We start from the raw sequence: 20831 nt of genomic DNA on the forward strand, positions 1-20831 counted from the left end.
CAACAGTGTATATCCAGGGGAATTGAACAGAGAAGACTTACTACTCCAGTTTAACAGAAAGCAATAAGTAAATGGCTCTTTGTTATCACAAAAGAAGTTGAGTGAACTCTGAAGTGATACTCAGAATAAGATGAAGCACAACTTTACAAGAGTATTGTCATTTAATATTGATATGATGGTAGTGCCTAACAGCCTCAACCAGGTTGAGCCCCATTGTGCTAGGTTCTGTATAAAGATATACTAAATGACAGTACCAGCCTCAAAGAGCATTCAGTGTAAAAGATAAGATGTAAACAGATGGATTCAACAAACACACAGTCTGGGGTGAAGTGCGGTGAGGGGAGACAAGGTGACAAATACAAGAGGATGTGCACAATTCTTAAAAACTCCTTGAATGAAGCAGACGACAGGGCCTCTTGTTCTCTGAAGCCATTCTTGCTATGCAGACAATCATCTTTGAGAAGGGAGAGCTTTCTATGCACTTCACACAGACCTCAGTAATATGATAGCTTTGCAGACGTCTGCTTGGAAATATAGATGCTTTTAAGCCACAGTGCCCTAGTTCTTAACTTCACTTTGCTAAGCACGAAAACACACACTGGAAAATAAAATACACTCGCTATTTCCAATTAGGAATGGGCTTTTATTTATTCCTTCCCCGAAAGCAGTCTTGTTTAGTTAAGAGTACAACTAGGTAATCGTTGGGAGACATGCAGTTTTAGCACAGCCCTAAGAACCATGCACTCCTGAGTCGGAATCCAGCTCTGACATCGACTTCTTCTGTGGCCTTTGATGCTGGGTTTTTCAAAGGAATCGAAGAACATTAAGCACCCAACACTCATTAGATTTCAATGAGAGTTGGGTGCCTAAATCTTTTAGGCTCCTTCAAAAATTCTAACTGTAGTTAATGTGTCTGTTCCTCCAGCTCTAAAATGGAGATAATGATACCTACTTTGCAGGGAAGTTGTAGGATTAATTGGTTTGAAGATATAAGGTGCCACATAGGTGCAAGTATTATTATTATGATCTTGCTTATATCTATCTCATCATCTGTGGGAGCATGAAAGGATGGCCAGCTTCCAGCTCTCCAGCAGACACCACCTGCTTACGCACATGTGGAATGTTCTCCACTGGTTCCTATCCCATCACTGTCTGAACCCTTTTACTGGATTCTAAGCCTCTTCATAAGGTGATTATGGTATTTACAAACAATCCCACTTTGCTTAGAGGAGGCTTATCCTAGTGTGTGAAATAAACTTAAGTATTAAAAAAAAAAGACTCTGCTGGGAATAAAGTACTCTAAGGAGGATCCAGCCAATCATTTGCTGCTCTAAGTCACGGTGACTAAGTGTATATAACTTCTGAACATACACTTCTCCCAGGAGACTGTTTCCAGCTTCCAGAGCGAAGCTTGTATTCTGCTCCAAGCCCTTCCTCCTTCAGTATGGTTTTCAGTTGGATGCCAAAAGCTGAAGCAAAAGCTCATAACATGCCAATTACCCTGGCCTCAAAACCACAAATGATTGTATACAGCTGTTGGCAAATGAAACCTTGTTCCAAACATTTAATACCTAATTGAATAAACTTGGGGACCACTGCTTTGTGTTTGCATGTCCTCTCCCTTTGTGCTCTGTGTCAACTTGACTCCCAGATTTGTGCAATTTGGATGGAAGGAAAGATGCAATTTTGTTTTGAAAAGTTCATATAACTTTGTAAGTTCATAAAGTTCGTACGCTCCCTCCTGCCCCAGCAGAAGTTTCAGATCTGTCAATATTTCCATCAGAGCACTAAGAGGGCTAATTATAAAGCTTCGCTCTTCTGTGTTCGCGGCATCAGATTTGTGCTAATTGCCAAATAAGATAATTCACAATGGCTTTTGGTTCCCGCATAAATGACACAACAAGCAGTTCATTTAGATGTGGTGAATGGTAATTACATTCGATGGGGAAAGTGAGCAATTTGCTTTCCTTTTCAAAGGTCTTAGATAAATTGTTTTTGTATCTTTATCTAGAACATAACGGGCTAGTCACCACTTAAAAATTAAAAAGCAATTAATGAAATACACTCCAGGATTATACAAAGAGACCAGACTGAATTTGCCGACAATAACTACACCATAGAAGGGGTTGACAAAAGATTAGTATTGTCTTCTGTGGTTTTTGTGGGTCTTTTTTAAATAACAATATCTTAAATGAAATGCACCATGTTTCATTTTTTAAAATTCAGAGATTATACTGGTTGCATCTAAAGAAACAGCACCAGCCTAAAACATATGTAATGGTTCAGGGGTTATGAGAAACAGATGCTGCTAGCACAGGGCTTTGTGAATGACATCTGAGGCTATCTGTAATTTTCTCAGAATTGCCTTTTAACATTTGATTGCTTCAAAACCAACTAGCTGAGCTACTCAGTGCACTGGCAAACGTGAAATCTACTGCAGCAATCAACAGTTTACAGAGGAGGGGAAATGTTTCCTATTTAATACATTATTTTGACCCATAAATGACACAATATTATGCTGATCTGATTTTTTGCAAGGAACTGATGTCCTTAAGGACAGAGTGGTAATGTGATTCTCTAACTCAAAGGCCCTGCAAAATGAACTGTTTTTGTCCTTTTCTGTAATTTGGGCTGCTAGTGACACTAAAACAAAACAAAAGTTTTTTAAAAAAAATCTCTAAGGGACTGTCCATAGTTTTTTCTATTCCAGCCAGATCTCTCTGGTGCAGAGAGAGGACGGTGATAGAAAGTAGTGTAGAATGCAGTCTGACTGATAGATCCCATGTGACATTTCTACTCTTTAGCAAAGACATCAACCAAAAATACAATGCTTTATTATTATATTGCCATCTAACTCAGTCTCTGCTTCATAAGTGCCATTGTTCCCAAACAGACAACTCTGTTAACACCCTATATAATTCTTCACTGGCAAGACATTAAAAGACTTGAAAGCCTGTATTAAAATTGCATAATTAAGACAGTGACGTTGATCCCTAATTTAATTTAAGCAAATTAATTACGCAAAAAGGCCCCATCCTGCCCTCCGCTATCCCTAGGGTGACCAGATGTCCCGATTTTATAGGGACAGTCCCGATCTTTGGGTCTTTTTCTTATATAGGCTCCTATTAACCCCCACCCCCGTCCTGATTTTTCACACTTGCTGTCTGGTCACCCTAGCTATCCCCATGCTACCCAGAGAATGGGTGTAGCTATAGGCAGAATGTGGCTATGAGTGTGCTTGAATTTAAATGAAATGTTAGGAATCTGTCTGAAGACTAGTTCAGAAAGGCCCAAGAAAGCTCAGTTTTAAGTGTATCAAATCCCCAAACCCACCAAATTTTTTTGTAAACTGTAACTCATTTGTTCCTCCTATTTAGTTCAGTCGCCCCACTGTGTGGGTGAGGAGGACACAAAGGCGTGGGGTTCATTCGGTCATCTAGCCCCCTCCTCCCCAGCTCCTAACCTTGGAGTGTTTGAAATCTTGAAGAGGGTTATTGTCAGCTCAGACAAGCAACTTTAATTTCACAAAAGCCCTTTACATTTGAAGCTATAGAATGAGATGGTCAGAGAGTGGCATATACCAGTTTCAATCCTCCCCTTTTACAGATATGACAGCCCATGAGAGAGAAAGAAAAAATGGGAATAATCAGGCACCAAATTACAGAGTATTGTAAATTGAGAGTTGGGCTCAACCCAAACCCTGGATTCACTTGGATACCATGGTGAACTTATGAAGATTAGATTAGATATTTTTGAACTCTCCAGATGCTGAGGAAGTTTGGATAGGAATCCAAACTTTATAACTTTATCCAAACTCCAAATTAAGAGATGAACTAAACTAGAACAAAAAATAAGAATCCACTCTCAAAATACAAATTTAGGCTTAGATAATTAAGCACATGCATAAGTCGTTCCACAAGAGTCGTCCCACTGACTTCAGTGGGATGCCTCATATACTTAAAGTTACATGGGTCTAAGCATTTTCCTGAATTGGGGCTTTAACCCACTGCTGCTGAGACATCCTCTGCCTTCCCAAGGAGAAGAGTGAAGTGTGGAGAGCATTGTGACTCCAGTTTGTCAGGCATGCTAGATGACTTAGGATACCTTGTAAACAAAACGAGAAATCTGTCCAGAGAGAAGGCTTATGGTGTTGAATGGAAACAGAAGAGAGATACCACTGAGAGAGGAAAAGTAGATTTGGGAGAAAGGAAATAGGAAGGAAGTAGGGCAAGAAAGGAGAGAGAGTTCTAAAGAGAATGCAAGTGTAAAAACAGTGACTGAAGCAGAGAAGGATGGAAAGAGAAAGAGTGAAAGGAACAAGGAAGAGGACGAGAAGTAATCTGCAATTGTTCTGTGCATAGAATACTACTATTGATACAGAGTTTTCAGACAACTATTGCCAGGATTGCTGGGTTTTTTCCTACTTTTTAAGATCTGTACCATGTTTGCATTTTTCTTCTCTGTTACCTTCACTACTTCTCAAAACTAATTACCAATGATTCTCTATGTTCATAGCTAATTCCCTCAAAACCCCACGTATGTAAGCCTTTTTGTTTTCAGTTTTTATTTTGTTTAATATTTCCTGGAAACTTATCAGTGTTTATTACAAAAATTAAAAAACAGGTACAAAAAACACCGTCATCTGTTTTCTGGGTAAGTATCAGGATTAATATTGGGGAATGGGAGGACAGACAAAAAAAAGCAGCAAATAGAGAAAAGTAAGCGTACTGAAAGCAGTTTGATGCTGTGGTTTATTTCTTGAACTGTTTGTCAATACTACATACACATATGCACGCATGTGTGTATCTTCCACTACATTACCTTACTTTAACAGACAGCCTCACATTTACAGTTATGCTAATTTATTATTAACACAAACACATCCACCTAACGTAATGTATTGGATTTTCTTAACATAATCAGTTTTTCATGTACCTACGTGGTCCAAAATTCAGATGAAAAATCAGTAAGCCCCAAATAATAGCTTTTGTAAAACCCAGGAATTTTTCAGTTAAAAGCTGAAAAAGAAGGGTCTTGGCTGCATGTCATCTGGATCTGATTGTGTGTGTGATTCATTTTTCCAAGTATTCCGTCACTGCTTTTCATCAACCATTAGCATTTTTCATTTAAATGTTATTAGATTTTTGAATAAGTATAAAAATTAAACATATAAACATATATGGCAGGAACAAATCAGATACAGGGAAACCTGCATAAAAGACCACCCTTACTAGGAATTCTTCTTTCTTAAGAGTCTGCTCTAAGCACACCCGAATGTGCTGAGTCCCATTCTGCCCCACCCTTATTAGAAGACTACCTCTGCTAAGCAGCAGACCTTTGCCAGTCCCTTGAGTGGTAATTTAAGATTGTATGTAAAAGGTACATACAAAACCCAGATGTGACCCAAGTATTTATACCTTCAATTCATATGTGAGCATATGTCTGTAATTGGTTTTCCTTCTGCATTGGTACTTGGCTAACCAAAGACAGTCATGTAATCATGCCAGTAAATTCATGTTATGCACACCACCACACACGAGTTAGATATGTGTTCAGGGATCGAACTAAGAGGATCAGACGAGCTGTAGCATGTTAACTTTGCAGTGAAGACAAATCCATTTAGGCATGTGCTTAGCTCTTCTACCATGAGAAGTCTAGTACTACTTGCAGCAGTAAAGCTAAGCACATGGCTACATCTTTCCAAGATGGGGCCTTACATAAGATCTAACATACAAGGTACAAAAACACACACAACTTCTAAGGAGGCCTTCAACAAGGAAGCTATACTAAATAAGGCCACCTTATTTCTGACTGAGAGCATCTATACAGGTGTTTAATGCGCCACCTTAACTTGTCAGCATTGACTTCACATCTTTAGCTAATTTGTCTTAACTTTCCTGAGTGTCCTCATCTAGACAAGCCACAGGGACTAGTCAAATGCCAAATCATATTCTATCAGTGACACTCTTGATGAAGGTCTTCATTACAGTATTTCCTGATCCTTTAAAGAAGCAGTTCATTAGTTCACCCACTTTAAAATCCTCACTGATTTTTCTCCTTCATTTGTTCTTACCCTTGCTTTCTCTCCGGCATTTTGTTTCTCCTGTGTTTGTAAAGCCCCTTCTTATTCTTCTTAACCCTTTTTGCTCACATTAATTCAGTCTGCTTCCCCTCCCCCACATCCAGCCTGTCTTGTCTCCTGAGTCTTAACTGAATCTGTGTCATCTTGTCTGAGTCACTCCCCTTTGTATGCAGTGTTGTTGTAGCCCTGTTGGTTGCAGAATATTAGAGAGACAAGGTAGGTGAGCTAACATTTTTTATTGGACCAACTTCTGTCTATCTCACCCACCTTATCTCTCGTGCCCATTTGAACATTTTTTATACAGAGTTGTTTTTGCCCTCAGACCTTTGTGTGGAGCTGATAGGAAAATGTAATTACTGTTCCATGGGAAACTGTGACATTTTAAAATTTGTTTTCATTCCGAATTGGAACACAAAGCTAATATTTCCTGCATAACAAAAATTCTGAAAAAACTTGAGTTAGAACCATTGAAACATTTTGTTTCTATAGCATTGACATGTTTCATTTCAATAATGCTGAAAGTCTAATAAAATATACAGTATACTATAAATATTTAATAAAAATGATAAAATCAAAATGAAATGGTTTTGCCTTATTGAAATAGCTCCGATATTATCAAAATGAAAGAATATTCTAAACCCTTTTATCATTTTTGCTGCTCTCCTCAAGATTCTCTCCTCATTTCTCCTCGTTTCTGCAGTTCTACTGCCTTGCCAGTTATTCCCCATTCTGTATTTGTGGATTTGATTTTTTTTTCCTTCCTAAGTGTTGTACTTTGTACTTGTCTTCATTCCATCTTATCCTGTTGATTTCAGACCAATTCTCCAATTTATCAAGTAATTTTTAACTCCAATCTTGCTCTCCAAATTGCTTATAACACCTCCCAGCTTGGTGTCGTATACACATTTTATAAATATAGCCTCTACTCCATTATTCATACCATTAAGGAAAATATTGAATAGTACCAGATCCTGGACAGACACCTGCAAGACCCCTCAATTATATGTCATCCCAATTTGACAGCAAACCATTGATAAATGTGCACCCACTTCATAGTAATTTCATCTTGACCACATTTCCCTAGTTTGTTCATGAGAACATCATGTTCAAAAGCCTTACTAAAATCAAGATCTATCAGGTCTACCTACCATGCCAATAACCCTGTCAAAAAAGGAAATTAGGTTGGTTCAGCATGACTTGTTCTTGACAAATTCTTATTGGCTATCCTTTATCACCCTATTATTCGCTAGGTGCTTACAAATTGATTATTTGTTAATTTGTTCCAGTATAGTTCCAGGAACTGAAGTTATGTCTATAATTCCCTGAGTCCTCGTCTCGCCGCCTTTTAATGCGAGCTACTTTGTTTGCCCTTCTCCAGTCCTCTGGGCTCTTGCCTATGCTCAAGAATTCTCAAAGATAATTGCTGAGAGAGAAGCACATACTTGTGTTTGCAGGACTGAGGCCTAAATTTAGATGTGCTTAATCTAAATTTAGACAAGATTCTATATATATATGTGTGTGTGTTCTTTTTGTGAATATTCTAGAAAACTAGCTTACCAGCAGGAATATTCACCAAAATGTTGCATTTTAAGCAATCGTTGCACAATATTTTCAAAAAACCAAATTTCATATTCATTGCAGTAAATATTGGGTCAAGGAACAAAACATACCATATGAGACGTGTCCAGTCAAAGCAGCCTGAATTTTGAGTATTAATTAGCTACAAGTACGCTACGTGCTAGTGGTGTGTAGACATAGCTTCTGTGTAACCCTGAAGCCTAAAGTGTCTGAGTCAGTGTGAAGTGAAGGAAGCACTTCACAAGCATGGCTGAGCACTCTTCTTGTTGTGAATGTCACCAGGTTCAATCATCATTGGATTTTGCTGTCTGTTGCCATTTTGACTTTACAAATTACTCTCATGAGGTGTGTGGTTACCGTGAGGCAGGTATCTATGCCATGCCAACAGTCCTAGACCATTGGGGCATCAGAGGTAACTCAACCAATCACCATCTTTACTTTAGAGCTAATTTGCATGCAACAGTTTCATTGATTGAAGGAAGGAGACTGTACAGGTGGTAGATTACTTGGCCCAGCTGACACAGTTCTCCAAAACCACCCATTCACAACACCACAACTAGCACTCACAGTAACCCCAAAGACCCATAGCCCCTCACTGCAGTGCACACCCCTCACTCGCCAACACACAAATCAACATGACTTTTCCAGGATTGTCACTTTGTCTGTGTGTCACTCTCTGAAGCCTAGACTATCTGCTGAGTCAGTGTGAAGTGAGGGAAACACACATGGCGGAGAGCTCTTTTTGTTCAGTGTACCACCAGGTTCAATTGTCACTGGGCCCTGTGAGAACCAGGGGGAATGTTGGCATCCAGAGGTGCTGTGATGGATGGAATGTGACAGCTGATCCAAGGAGGTGGGAGTAACGGCTATGTGGGGTGACAGCTGGTTGTGCCTCCAGCCAGAAGGCAGCTTGGTGCACAAACTTTGGGGAACGTGTGAAAACAGCAACATTGTTCATGGCAACACAGCGCAAGTCCCCAATTTTTGCACACATAACTTTACAAATTCCACATGTGCAACAGCACGGGCTTTGACCTGCTAGGTCAGTCTATAATTCTCCCATCCCACAAACCACACACACACCAGTGAAGAAGAAAATGTGAATGCATGAAAAAGTTTTCCTTATTTTATATAAGGAAGTTAATGGCTCTTTCCTCTCCATGGAGTATTGGAGGATGGGTTCATTAACTTTTTATTTGCAATATGTATGCACCTTGCTGTAACACATAAATTCCTTGGCTTGTGTGAACAACCTTAGAAAAATAGCTCAGACAGAAGGAAACGCAGCATGCGAGGGAAAGGCCTCTCCAATGAGAGATGAAGCGTGCAGCTTATCCATCAAGCTGCCTCATTCTGAGCCAAAGAAGTTATGTTTCATGGTCAGGTGCCTTCTGCAAGAGTATATCTTTATTCTTTTAATGGAGCTTTGTCTCCTATGGACAATCACTCCATTTCAGCAGTACCTTTGCAATCAGGGGCAGTACATTAAACATGTTAACTGGGCGAGCTGTAATGTAATATATGCAACCTTCAGCACCAATTGTCTGCACTGTTTGCTTTTGTGATGCTTTAAAAAAGGGCGGGAAGGGGAGGAAAAGGGGAAACGCTGAATGAGAGCACATTGGGAATATGCTATGTTCTATTCCCCACGCAACCTTCATTGTGAGAATAATTATCCAGCAAAGAATGAAGACCATAAAGGCAGAAAATGTATCACATTTCAGTGTATGCAGAGAACATGTGGTTGTCTCTAAAATAGCCAAGGTTTGACAATGAATGAAACATCTCAAGATACTGTGTGAGCTAGTGTGGTGTGGGACATGGTCAAACAAAAGTGCTTCAGTCTCCTCAGGCACTGGCAGTTTTCTTTCATTTGGTGGAAAATCTAAACATAAAGGCCACACTTTTTATGACTGATGTGATTTTAGAAAGACAGGGTGTATGAAGTAATATCTCTTATTGGGTCCAATAAAACAGCAACAGCTGTGCGATAGCTCAGTTGGGGAATGGAAGTCAGGGAACAAGGAAATCTTTCTGTTATGGAGGAAAGAAAATGTCCCCCTATTTTACAGTGTTGTGAGGCTCTGTTTAGCCAAAACCTGCCTGAGTAACTTCAGCCATAGGGGCTTGCCATTTGCCTTGATGTCTCTTGCTGGTTGTGCTGATGACAGGAGTAACTGGAAAGTCAGTCAGGACTAAATATAGCAATGCAACTGTAGGGACGTACCCAGAAGCCACTCTGAGTTGAAACCTGCAGTCAAAAATCCTGTGTTTTGAAATCCTCCATTACTGTGGTAGGAGAAGGATGATCTTGAGGTTAAAAGACAGGGAGGGGAGTTGGGAAAGCTGGTTTCTTGGAGATCCTTGGTTAAAATGAGCTATAGAAATACAAATCCTTGTAGCTGTGTGAAGAATTAATAATACTGCATCACTAGCACCTTTCATTCCAGCATTTAAAAAGTGCTTCATGAACCTTAATTCAGCCTCATATCATTCCTGGTAGGTAATTATCCCCATTACGGGGCAGGAAAATGAGGAACAGAGAGGGTAAGGGGGTAGATACTATGGCTATGGAGGCTCCCTTACAGAGGTAGTGGTGTGATTTCTCTATATGAGGAGGGCCAGGCAGGATTCAAGGCAACCACACAGATATGCAACCACTCCAAGGCATGTCCTCTGTAGAGCAATGTACAAGGGATGGGACATAGGTTAGCTGGGTAAGGTGTGGGAAACCTACCTATCCTTAATAACAGAGTTACCCCTATAAAACTTGCCCATGGCCATATGGAATGACTGTGACAGGGGTAGGAATAAAACTTGCTTTTCCTGATTCCCACGCCCATCCTCCAAGCGCTAGGGTGAAGTTGTCTCTGAATTTCTCGATTGTCTCAGGTATCTCATTGTTTTGGCCAAAAGAATACAATTAGGGATGACAAGTCTATGGTGATACACTGATGTACCCGTGCCTGCCATAGGTACATATTAGCTGTTAACCACAAATTAAGTTTTTATACAATATCTCTGGACTCCTTTCTCTTTAACACAGCGTCATCAATTTTAATGCAAATTAATAAATAATGATGAGACACTTAAGGTGTTAATGGAGCATTAATTATTGCTGAACTACAGCAGGATTTCTGTGGAAAGCCATGTGGCATCCACACTAAAAAAAGTCATTTGGTATTAATGACTAACATAATTACAGTGAATATTAAATGAAGCAAAAAATGACATCCCTTAACATTAATTGTCAGCAATTGTGCATACAGTATTTCCAATACTGTTACCCAAATTGGTCAGGGGAAAATATACAAGACATGTGAAGCACTGTAAATCATTGGGGGTTCTCGCTCTGGCTTGAGAAACTTCTGCCTCATTATCCTCCTGACAGTAATAATAATTGGCCATTTGGAGTGTGTCTTCAGCCTTGAGCCCGTGGTAATATGGGATTGTGGGGGTGTCAGAAAAACTGACTGCTATTTTCTAATTTTATTTGAAAGGTCTGTTTTCTTATCGGCAGGGACAAAGTAATAACTAAACATGATCCATATATATCATAGAAAAGTGTGACACCCCGTCTCCACCCCTGTGCCCCACACCCCCCCACACACACTGTTCAGAGTCAGGGGCCTGGGTTGACAATCTACTTCAGCGGTCCCCAACCTTTTTCGTCTGGCGGGCACCGGACAATGAGCCACTGAGAACCATGGCCAGTGGACGAGTATCCGCCGAAATGCCGCCGAGAAGCAGTGTCATCCAGAGGTGTCACCGCCGAAATGTCACCAAAAATCAGCGGCATTTCGGAGGCGATGCCACTGAATGACGCTGCTTCTCGGCGTCATTTTGGCAGATGCTCGTCCGCTGGACAGTACATGGGCGCACATAGATGCCCCGGCGGGCACCATGTTGGTGACTACTGATCTACTTGATTCTGCCTTAATTGGCTACTGACTTTTTGGAGGGATGGTAGATGAGTGGGGAAGAAGATATATTAAGGGGCAAGTTCTGGTCTGAGATACACATGAGCTGTTCTCGTTGAAGTCACTGGGTACTATATGTCCTTAGCCGAAGAGAGAATTTGACCCTGAACACCAAACCAATCTCACTGAAATTAGTGGAAAGAGTCCTATAGACTTTAATAGCAGCTGGATGCCATTTTAGGGTTTCTTTTGGTCTCATCTACATTAAGGAAATTTAGGTGGTGCTTAGACCAGCAGAGCTTAATCTGGTAATTTACCATAGCAAAATGCTATGTACCACTTAAGGTTGGTGCAGACTACCAGGGCCTTTAGAAAAGACAAAGTTAGAGGGATGTGTCAGCCTGAAAATACTAGTAAATGAATAGGAGAAAAAAAAAAACCATTTACACAAAAGGGACACAAAGCTGTCATTGAGGTGCTTTGAGGGCTTAGCAGTGAATGGGGTAATAGCATAGATCATCGTGTAGCACTTTAACATCTCAGAGCAGGGTGAATTATTCTTGTAAAGAATTTAGCTGTCCAACATAGCCCTTTTCTCTGTTTGCAAATGATCCATGAACAAATCATGATTTTTTTTACCCACTAATTTTGAATTTGTTATTCAAAACCTAATAATTTGTGATCAAATTTCAGATGCTGGATTGACTTTTAACTGTTATAGTATTTGTCTGATGACATGCTGTGTGGATTTTTCTATTCACTTTGTATGATTAGTCATCTAAATAACATAGCATCATTTCTGTTTCCTGATTGGATGACTTAACCTTTATAAACTATTGCTGCTTATACCCAAAGTGAGCTTAGTTTGTTCACCAAACTAGTTTCATTTCCTGAATAATCAAATTTTAATTACAGGCCTGAAATTCAATGTCTATAAATGTTCATACAAACAGAAATTCCCTTGTAAAAAGTGAACTAAATTGGGTGTGATTCACATGGCAATTAATATTTAATCAGAATATTCATAAGTACTACCAGCACACACACATCTTATTACAAATATCTATGTATTTACATGTTTGTGTCCCCCTATTTTATATAGGGGGGGGGTTTCAACTGAACTCATCAGTATATAGTATCTTACTGCCTCTTACTTTCTTCAGTAAACCAAATCAAGTTGTGCTGCTGACATGTAGTTAATTAGGCTTCATTTTCCTGGAGGATTCTCAAATGCTCTCTTTAAATGAAATAGCCATTGAGCTAGTGAGGATTTTCTGAGCATGGCCTTTTTTGTGCTATTATGGTATTTCTGATTCTAGTCTGGGTTGGAACCTTAGAAGGACAAAGATCTGTGAAAATCAAACAGAATGGGAGAAGACAGTAAGCAAAACCGTGACCTTCCAAAACTCAAAAAAAGTATTTTTTGAGGTTCAGTTAATTAAATACTATGAGTGTGTGTTTAGAACTGGTTAGCTTATGACATCTCAATGAAATCCTTCAAGGAAGGCTGAGGCTTTTTGCACAGTCCAAGCAATGTTATGTCAGTTTCGTCAGTCCTATGTCATATTTCAGTGCTATGTCAGCATCTCCATCACTAGTGATTTATATGCTCTGGTTTAAACCGGAATTAATTCTACCTGTGTTATACAGAAGGTCAGACTAGATTAGCACAATAGTTCCTAAATATACACACTTACACAGATCAATGCCCCCTTTTGCAGTTATCACTATGTTAAAATGGAAATTATTTAAAAAAAAAGGGGGGATGGAGGGAGACACGTTTTTCATGAAGATTTTCACCAAAAAGATTCCCATTTTTTCAAGCAGCTCTACTGAGAATCATCTGAGGACACATTAGGCTTTCTGGGTATACTTGCCCTGTGCCCAGACCATGTGGAGATTGGGGGTGGGATGGGGGGGGTTAGCTTTTAATATCACAGCTGTCTCTTCCCTCTCTAGTAGTCCAAATAATGAATCTCTTTTCTCATTATGGCCAAGCTTGCAGCAGAACCAGTCAGTATTTAATTACCTGGGTGCTCATGTGGAAAGAAAGTTTAGAATTAATCAGACTGTGAGAACTGAATGTTGTTGACTACATGCCATGTTTGTGGAAATACTACACCAAATTCATGCCTGGTGTAATCATTGGCTTCCATGGAGTTATGCTAGGGATGAATTTGCTCCACAATATCATATATAAATGTGCTTCTCTTCTTTAATAAGCAACAAGACATGACATACAATTCATTGCTGAGAGAGAAAGTGGGTGAGGTAATAATACCTTTTATTGGAGCAACTCCTGTTGGTGAAAGAGACAGGCTTTCGAGTTTGTCTCTTTCACCAACAGGAGTTGCTCCACTAAAAGATATTACTTCACCCACCTTGTTTCTCTCTCATCCTGGGACCAACCCAGCTACAACACTGCAAACAAGTCCATTGCTGGTCAGTTATAGAATGCCTCAGGTGATGTTTCAGAGCACTATGTTCAAGACTCAAAAAGTAAGATAATCCCCCAGGAATGTACTACTCTGAATGCACGTTTTCTATTATGAAATGGAATTCATAAATTAAACTAAGGCAAACAGTCAGAACCATGCATTTACTGAAAACAGCTGGCATAAAGGCTGGGAGGGGGAAGCAGGTGACATGATAATAGAAAGCTCCACTTGTGATCAGAATTCTCAAGCAATTTCACCATATGCCATACATTCTACTTTGTCTGCATGTCTGAGCTTAATTAAATCCAAAATGGAGAATTTTATTTTAGAAAACTTGTTTTTATTTTTACTATCATTTTTAAGGTGCGATTAACAAATAATTAGGTGCCCAATTCATTTTTGGTATCTGAAGAACAGTTAAGATTGCATATGTAGTTCAGGTCTGACCCCCTCTGTTCTCAACACTTCAAACTTTCTGAAAGGTTCACTTGTTGGGCTGACTTTTTCATGTCTACACTAGAAAAGCCTTCTGAGCATATTTATTTCAGATTGCTCTTCCATTTTCAGTGGAGTTTAATTTCTACATTCACCAGTCCTTCCTCCTGTTAATAATCCATCTTACTTCTCTCCAACATCCCCCCAGTAAGCAGTTCTGAAGTTCTAGTAACAATCTTCTGGTGAAAATGCTCAGGAGGCAAAGTAGTTGGCTGCTTTTACTGCTAACACCAAAATTAACTTGCTAACAGGAGTCCATGGGTGAAAACCTGGCCCCAATGAAGTCAATGGCAAATCTCCCATTGACGTCAATGGGGCTAGGATTTCACCCTGGTGCAATCAGTTTAAATTTACAAGAATGAAAATATCACCCAAGTAATGTTTCCAGATTCTGATTTTTTTTCTGTTTAAAAAAAAAGTGGTGAGAGGATATGGATAGGAGGAGAAAACAAACTGATACATAACTACCATATATGAAAGGAATGTACAGGGACAGATTTTTCAAATTTTAAGTGCATAAAATTGCACATTGAATTTGAATGTACCCAATTTATGCATACAAATCCTTGTTAAAATCAGATTGCTAACTGCACATATGGCATGCATACATTAGGAATTTGCATAATTAAATTATGTACATGCATGTTTATACACACAATTATGCAACTCTGGTCCAAAGACTAGTACACAATAAAGAGAAATCACTAGAATTATATAGCCAATTGGAATTATTCCAAAAAATGATGGAGGTGTTAGTTGTGACTTGATAGTTAAGATTGCATTTCATTTTGCACTTAAAGCAGAAATTCATCCTCTTTGTTTTGTATGAAAAATAGGGCACATCCTCCCCAAATATACAGCACTTTCCTTTTTGAGAAATAATTTTCTAGGAATTTACAAGGAAATCCATTAATTAGTTTATGACTTTAAAATAATTAAAACTGAGTCCTTCAAGAGATTGAGCATCTGTCAGTCATTTCTTTCACCTTAATGATCTTAACACTGGAATGATGCAGACACTTCAAACTTTCCGGATAGTTAATATTAATTGCAGCAAAGAATCCTGTGGCACCTTATAGACTAACAGACGTTTTAGAGCATGAGCTAAAACGTCTGTTAGTCTATAAGGTGCCACAAGATTCTTTGCTGCTTTTACAGATCCAGACAAACATGGCTACCCCTCTGATACTTAATATTAATTGAAATCCTGTGCATAGGCTGAATTTGAAGAAATTAGGTTGTAACTAAGCAAAGGTATTAATGATTGTTTTATCTAATTATCATGATTCCATAGGCTTCAGAGAGGCTCAGGTAACTCTTAAATTGAGCCAATGTGTCAGAGGTAACTCAACCAATCACTAACATTCCTCTACAGCTAATTTGCATGCAGTTCTATTGGTTGTAGTGATTGAGTGGTATGAGAGAAACTGCATACATTGCCAAGAGTTCTCAGTGGTAGGTAACTTGGACATCAGTGCTTGGAAGGATCCTCATGGGACTACTGTTACATTGGCTCCACTGGGTATTGACACTGGACTGCTGCGGGAACTGAGGCAGGAAAGCAGGGGGCATCTTCAAAGTACAGAGATATTGGGACTCAGGACTGGTCCTTTCCCTGCCCAACTTCATATAATGCTGCTCTGACTAACATAGCCCTCTCAAAAAATAAATTAACTGTAAATTAAAGACCAGCTTCACTGTCTAGGCACATCCTTAGCCCTGCCGTAGTGATGCCAGAAGGAGGAAATATGAAAGCATCCAATATGGCTGTAAAAATCAGCTTAATCTAATCTGAAACCACAAACATTCAAAAGTTTTAATTATAATCAGATGATTATCACATCATGTCACTACAGGACAGAGTTAAACTGTGCATTGCTTACCTTAACATGTTTAGATTTCTCTTGAGTGTAAGCTTAATCCTGAATTTCCTGAGTTTAGACTGCTTGGTTTGGGGGTAATTACAACAACTGTGTGATGCTTTTTACCCTTAAGTTACTGATACATATTGTCACCTTTTACTCCATCTTAACTTTTTTCTTTCTGGGAATATTTAGATAGATTTAAAAACAAGGGCCATACGCCTGATTGTGCTCTCACACCAGTGATACTCTATTTACTTATACCATGGGATGCAGATATTGTAAGTAGGATTACTATGTGGAGCATTCCACAAGCCTTCCATACATTCTGAACACTTAATACATTCTTACAACAAGGAGTCCGGTAGCACCTTAAAAACTAACAGATTTATTTGGGCATAAGCTTTTGTGGGTAAAAAACCTCACTTCTTCAGATGCTTGGAGTGAAAATTACAGATAGAGGCATAAATATATATACTGGCACATGAAGAGAAGGGAGTTAGTTTACTAGGGAAGAACCAGTGTTGACAAGGCCAATTCAGTCAGGGTGGATGTGTTCCACTCCCAATAATTGATGAGAAGGTGTCAAAACCAAGAGAAGGGAAATTGCTTTTGTAGTGAGCCAGCCACTCCCAGTCGCTATTCAGGCCCAAATTAATGGTGTAAAATTTGCAAATTAATTTTTGGGTATGTCTATACTACCCGTTGGATCGACACCTGTACTCCACCTCGGCAGGAGGAGTAAGCAGAGTTGATGGGGGTAGGGTGACCAGATGTCCTGATTTTAGAGGGACAGTCCTGATTTTTGCGTAAAGGCAGGTGACATTTTTAATGGTGGGTTGGGGAGATTCTTTGAGAAATTTCAGATTTCACATGAAGACCTGTGGGATGCACCAGGGAGGGACCAACCTGAAGACCCATGGGAAACTCATGTCACCACCCATCTTGGTTGCCACTAATGGCCGAATGGAATGGTCTAATGGATGGGTGGGGCACAATGAACACTCCAATAATTATATGGGCGTGTTACTTAAGTGTCTGTTAGTTTACACCAGGGCTGTAAGTTGGCACAGCAGTTCAGTTTGGGTTCAGCCTACCTTCCAGTTTGCCAGGATATTATGACATTCAGGCTGGTTTACAGCTTCATGAGGGGGGTAACAGGGGCCAATTACCCTCAATGGAGGGACAACCTTCCTCACAAAACACCTCTCCTCTCCAGGGCCTCTAAGGACTTTGCAACAAAGTCCGAGACTCCCTAAAGGGTCTCAGGTATGATCGACAGAGATGCCAGGGTCAAGTCCAGGAGAGGAGACAGTGGGGGTGAAGGTGAAGCACAAGGAAAGGAAGAAGCAACAGGCAGGAGGCAGACATGCCCCCAGCCCAGGCAGTTAAGGGAGCCTGGCTAGACCTCATTCCCATCCCTCAGCCACTTAACTTATTTAATGTTAACTCCTAAGCCCTTTATCCCCAGATTTCAGACAGGTCTGTCACTTTACTTTTACAGGTCAGTCACCAGAGATGACACCTGAGGTGTCCTGAAGGAGTCTACAAAGGAAAAAATGGTGGTGTGGTGGTGGTGACCCTCACCACAACTGCAAAAGAACAACAGGTGTGGACCCTGCAACTGCTGTCACTTCCCGCCCCTTGTTGCTCAGCACTCAAGGCAGCCAGAGCCTCAGCCCCACCCCAACCGACTCTCCAGCTCCTGCACCACCCGACAGGACCACTACCCCATGCACCTCCACCCAACACCAAAGTGACACGGACCCCAGACAAAGTTGCTGAGATGAGACACAAGAGCCATGCATGGAATCACCAGCCATGCAGTGTGTGTGTGTGGGGTGGTTCATCTTGTGGGTTACGCCAGTGTGTGGACTACGTAAGCTAAATGACTACCGCTAGCTAAATGCTGTAACTTTCGTCCAGACAACTATCAATGCCACAAGTTTTGGGGCGTGCCAATTGGAAATCTACCCCAATTCATCTCTACCATTGATTTAACCATACTGGCTACAGACCAGCCAAAGAGAAATGAATAGCAGGAATCACCCATGCAGGGTGGGTGTATGAGGGGTGCATCCATTTACTGTGCCCTTGTTAGGACTGCGGATTCTGTGCCACCTTCAAAGCTGGTCTGATCTACTAGGTGGGATTGAAGACCGTGCATGTGCATACCATCTGATTCATGGCATTTTCACTGATTCATGGCCTGATGGTTTGACATTTTCAGGCAGTTTTGGCGCATCAGGCAGGCAGGACTAACTGTTAAAGGCCAAAGAAAGGCAAAAAGGCCAAACCTAGGTGGACAACCCAGGACACCAGGAACCATCAACCCCCATCAACAAACCACAGAGTCCACAGTGGTGGGCTGTCCAACAGTCCAAAGTCAACAGGTCCAATCCATCTTTTGTTTAGGTTCCACCACAAGCGATTACAGCCACAGCACACTACCCAAATGATCTCTGACCTAAAACCCCAGCCCTGCAAAAACCCAGCAGTGGAGTGGACTGAGGAAGAAGTTATCCAGCAGCTTAAGGCGATGCAGTCTTCTGACCTATTAAGGGCCTGTATGAACTTTTGACTGACTTCCCCTTTACCACCACCGCAGCATCTGGTGAGGGGTGGGTACTAATGGTACTGGGGTACTAATGCAGGAAGGACGGATCCCAACTTCCATCCCAGAAGCAGCAAGAAGCCAAAGAAGGTCTCTGAAGTGAAAAAGAAAGGTCAGTGTAAGTATTGGCCTGTTGAAAAGCTACGCCTGGAATCATACCTTGGGCGGCAGTACAGCAGTTACAACTACAAACCGATCATGCTGGCTTCTCATCAACAACAACTAAACAACAAAAAAAAATCAGATGTTTTTTTCTCTCCAAGACAACTTTTTTTTTTCAACACAACACATTTCAGAGCAGCCAACAACTTGATGCACTCTCGCTCTCTGATCCTCTCTTCCCAGATTCAAAAAGGCTAAAAGTTACAAAATATTGTAGTAGTATATGTAGTATATGTGTGTTTTGTGTTCTGTTGGTTTTGTTTTGTAGTTTAGGCAGTTTAGGAGTGCTCTGGGGGTGTATCCACTGTTGGTGATTTGGTAGTAGTTAAAGTAGTTAGTTAGGGTTATTAAAGACCTAAGGGTTAACACAGACCTGGTGAAACAAGGACCAGGACCAAAAAGGGAAGGAGAAAAGAGAAAGAGAAGAGGGTGTGGTTCTCTCTGTTCTGTGTTCTTGTTCTGAGTTCTCTGGAACTCTGAACTACACCCAGTCTATCAAGTTAATCAAGTCTTCCATCTTTCTGAACTAATTTCTTCTATTCAAAGTATGTGAGTTTTAGAAGTATGGGTTAATTCATAGAATCCTCCTGTGTCAATTGTGTGTTTGTATTGATTATTATTTTTTTGCCTATTTGTTTGTGTTGAGGAAAAGGAGAAATTTCTCCAGGGATTTATAAGATTAGACCCTATGAATGTCTATCTTGGATTCATAGAGATTGTGTATTTTTCTCTTTTTCTTATATAGGCTCCTATTACCCCCCACCCCGTCCCGATTTTTCACATTTGCTGTTTGGTCACCCTAGATGGGGGAGCTGCGGCGGTCGACTCACCACTGTGAGGATGGCAAGTAAGTTGAACTAAGCATAGCTGAAGTTGCGTATCTTAGTTCGAACATCCCCCCAGTGTAACCCAGGCCTTTGAAGTCTGTTTTTGAAGTTTTTTTGTTGGAGGATGGCTACTTTTAAATCTGTTATTGAACATCCAGGGAGACTGAAGTGTTCTCCTACTGGCTTTTGTATGTTACCATTCCTGATGTCTGATTTGTTTCTGTTTATTCTTTTACATAAAGACTGTCTGATTTGGCCAATGTACATGGCAGAGGGGCATTGCTGGCACATGATGGCATATATCACATTAACAGATGTGCAGGTGAACGAGCCCCTGATGGTATGGCTGATGTGGTTGGGTCCTATGATGGTGTCGCTAGTGTATGTATGGGGACAGAGTAGGCAGTGGGGTTTGTTACAGGGATTGATTCCTGGGTTAGTGTTTCTATAGTGTGGTGCGCATACCTTTACCCCGATTAATGGGCTGTCCTCGGGAGCCAAAAAATCTTGCCACGTTATAGATGAAACAGAATTTTATCGAACTTGCTTTGATCTGCCGGAGTGCGCAGCCCCGCCCCCGTGGAGCACTGCTTTACCACATTATCTCTGAATTTGTGTTATATCGGGTCGCATTATATCGGGGTAGAGGTGTAGCTGCTGATGAGTATTTGCTTCAGATTGGGGGGCTATCTGTAAGTGAAGATCATTCACCTGCACATCTACTAATGTGATATAAGCCATCACATGCCAGCAATGCCCCTCAGCTTATGCCTAAATAAATCTGTTAGTCTTTAAGGTGCCACCGGACTCCTTGTTGTTTTTGTGGATACAGACTAACATGGCTACCCCTCTG

The 20831-nt window shown here is 40.5% G+C and overlaps 1 long non-coding RNA gene across 1 annotated transcript in view; it reads left to right on the forward strand.

Moving 5' to 3' along the window:
- The window catches only part of LOC120402094, a 120399-nt gene that overhangs the window by 50392 nt on the left and 49176 nt on the right, over nt 1-20831 (forward strand). The gene's annotated exons all lie outside the window — the stretch shown is intronic.

This window comes from Mauremys reevesii, linkage group 3 (assembly GCF_016161935.1).
Source record: "Mauremys reevesii isolate NIE-2019 linkage group 3, ASM1616193v1, whole genome shotgun sequence".
In the NCBI taxonomy this organism is placed as follows: Eukaryota; Metazoa; Chordata; order Testudines; family Geoemydidae; genus Mauremys; species Mauremys reevesii.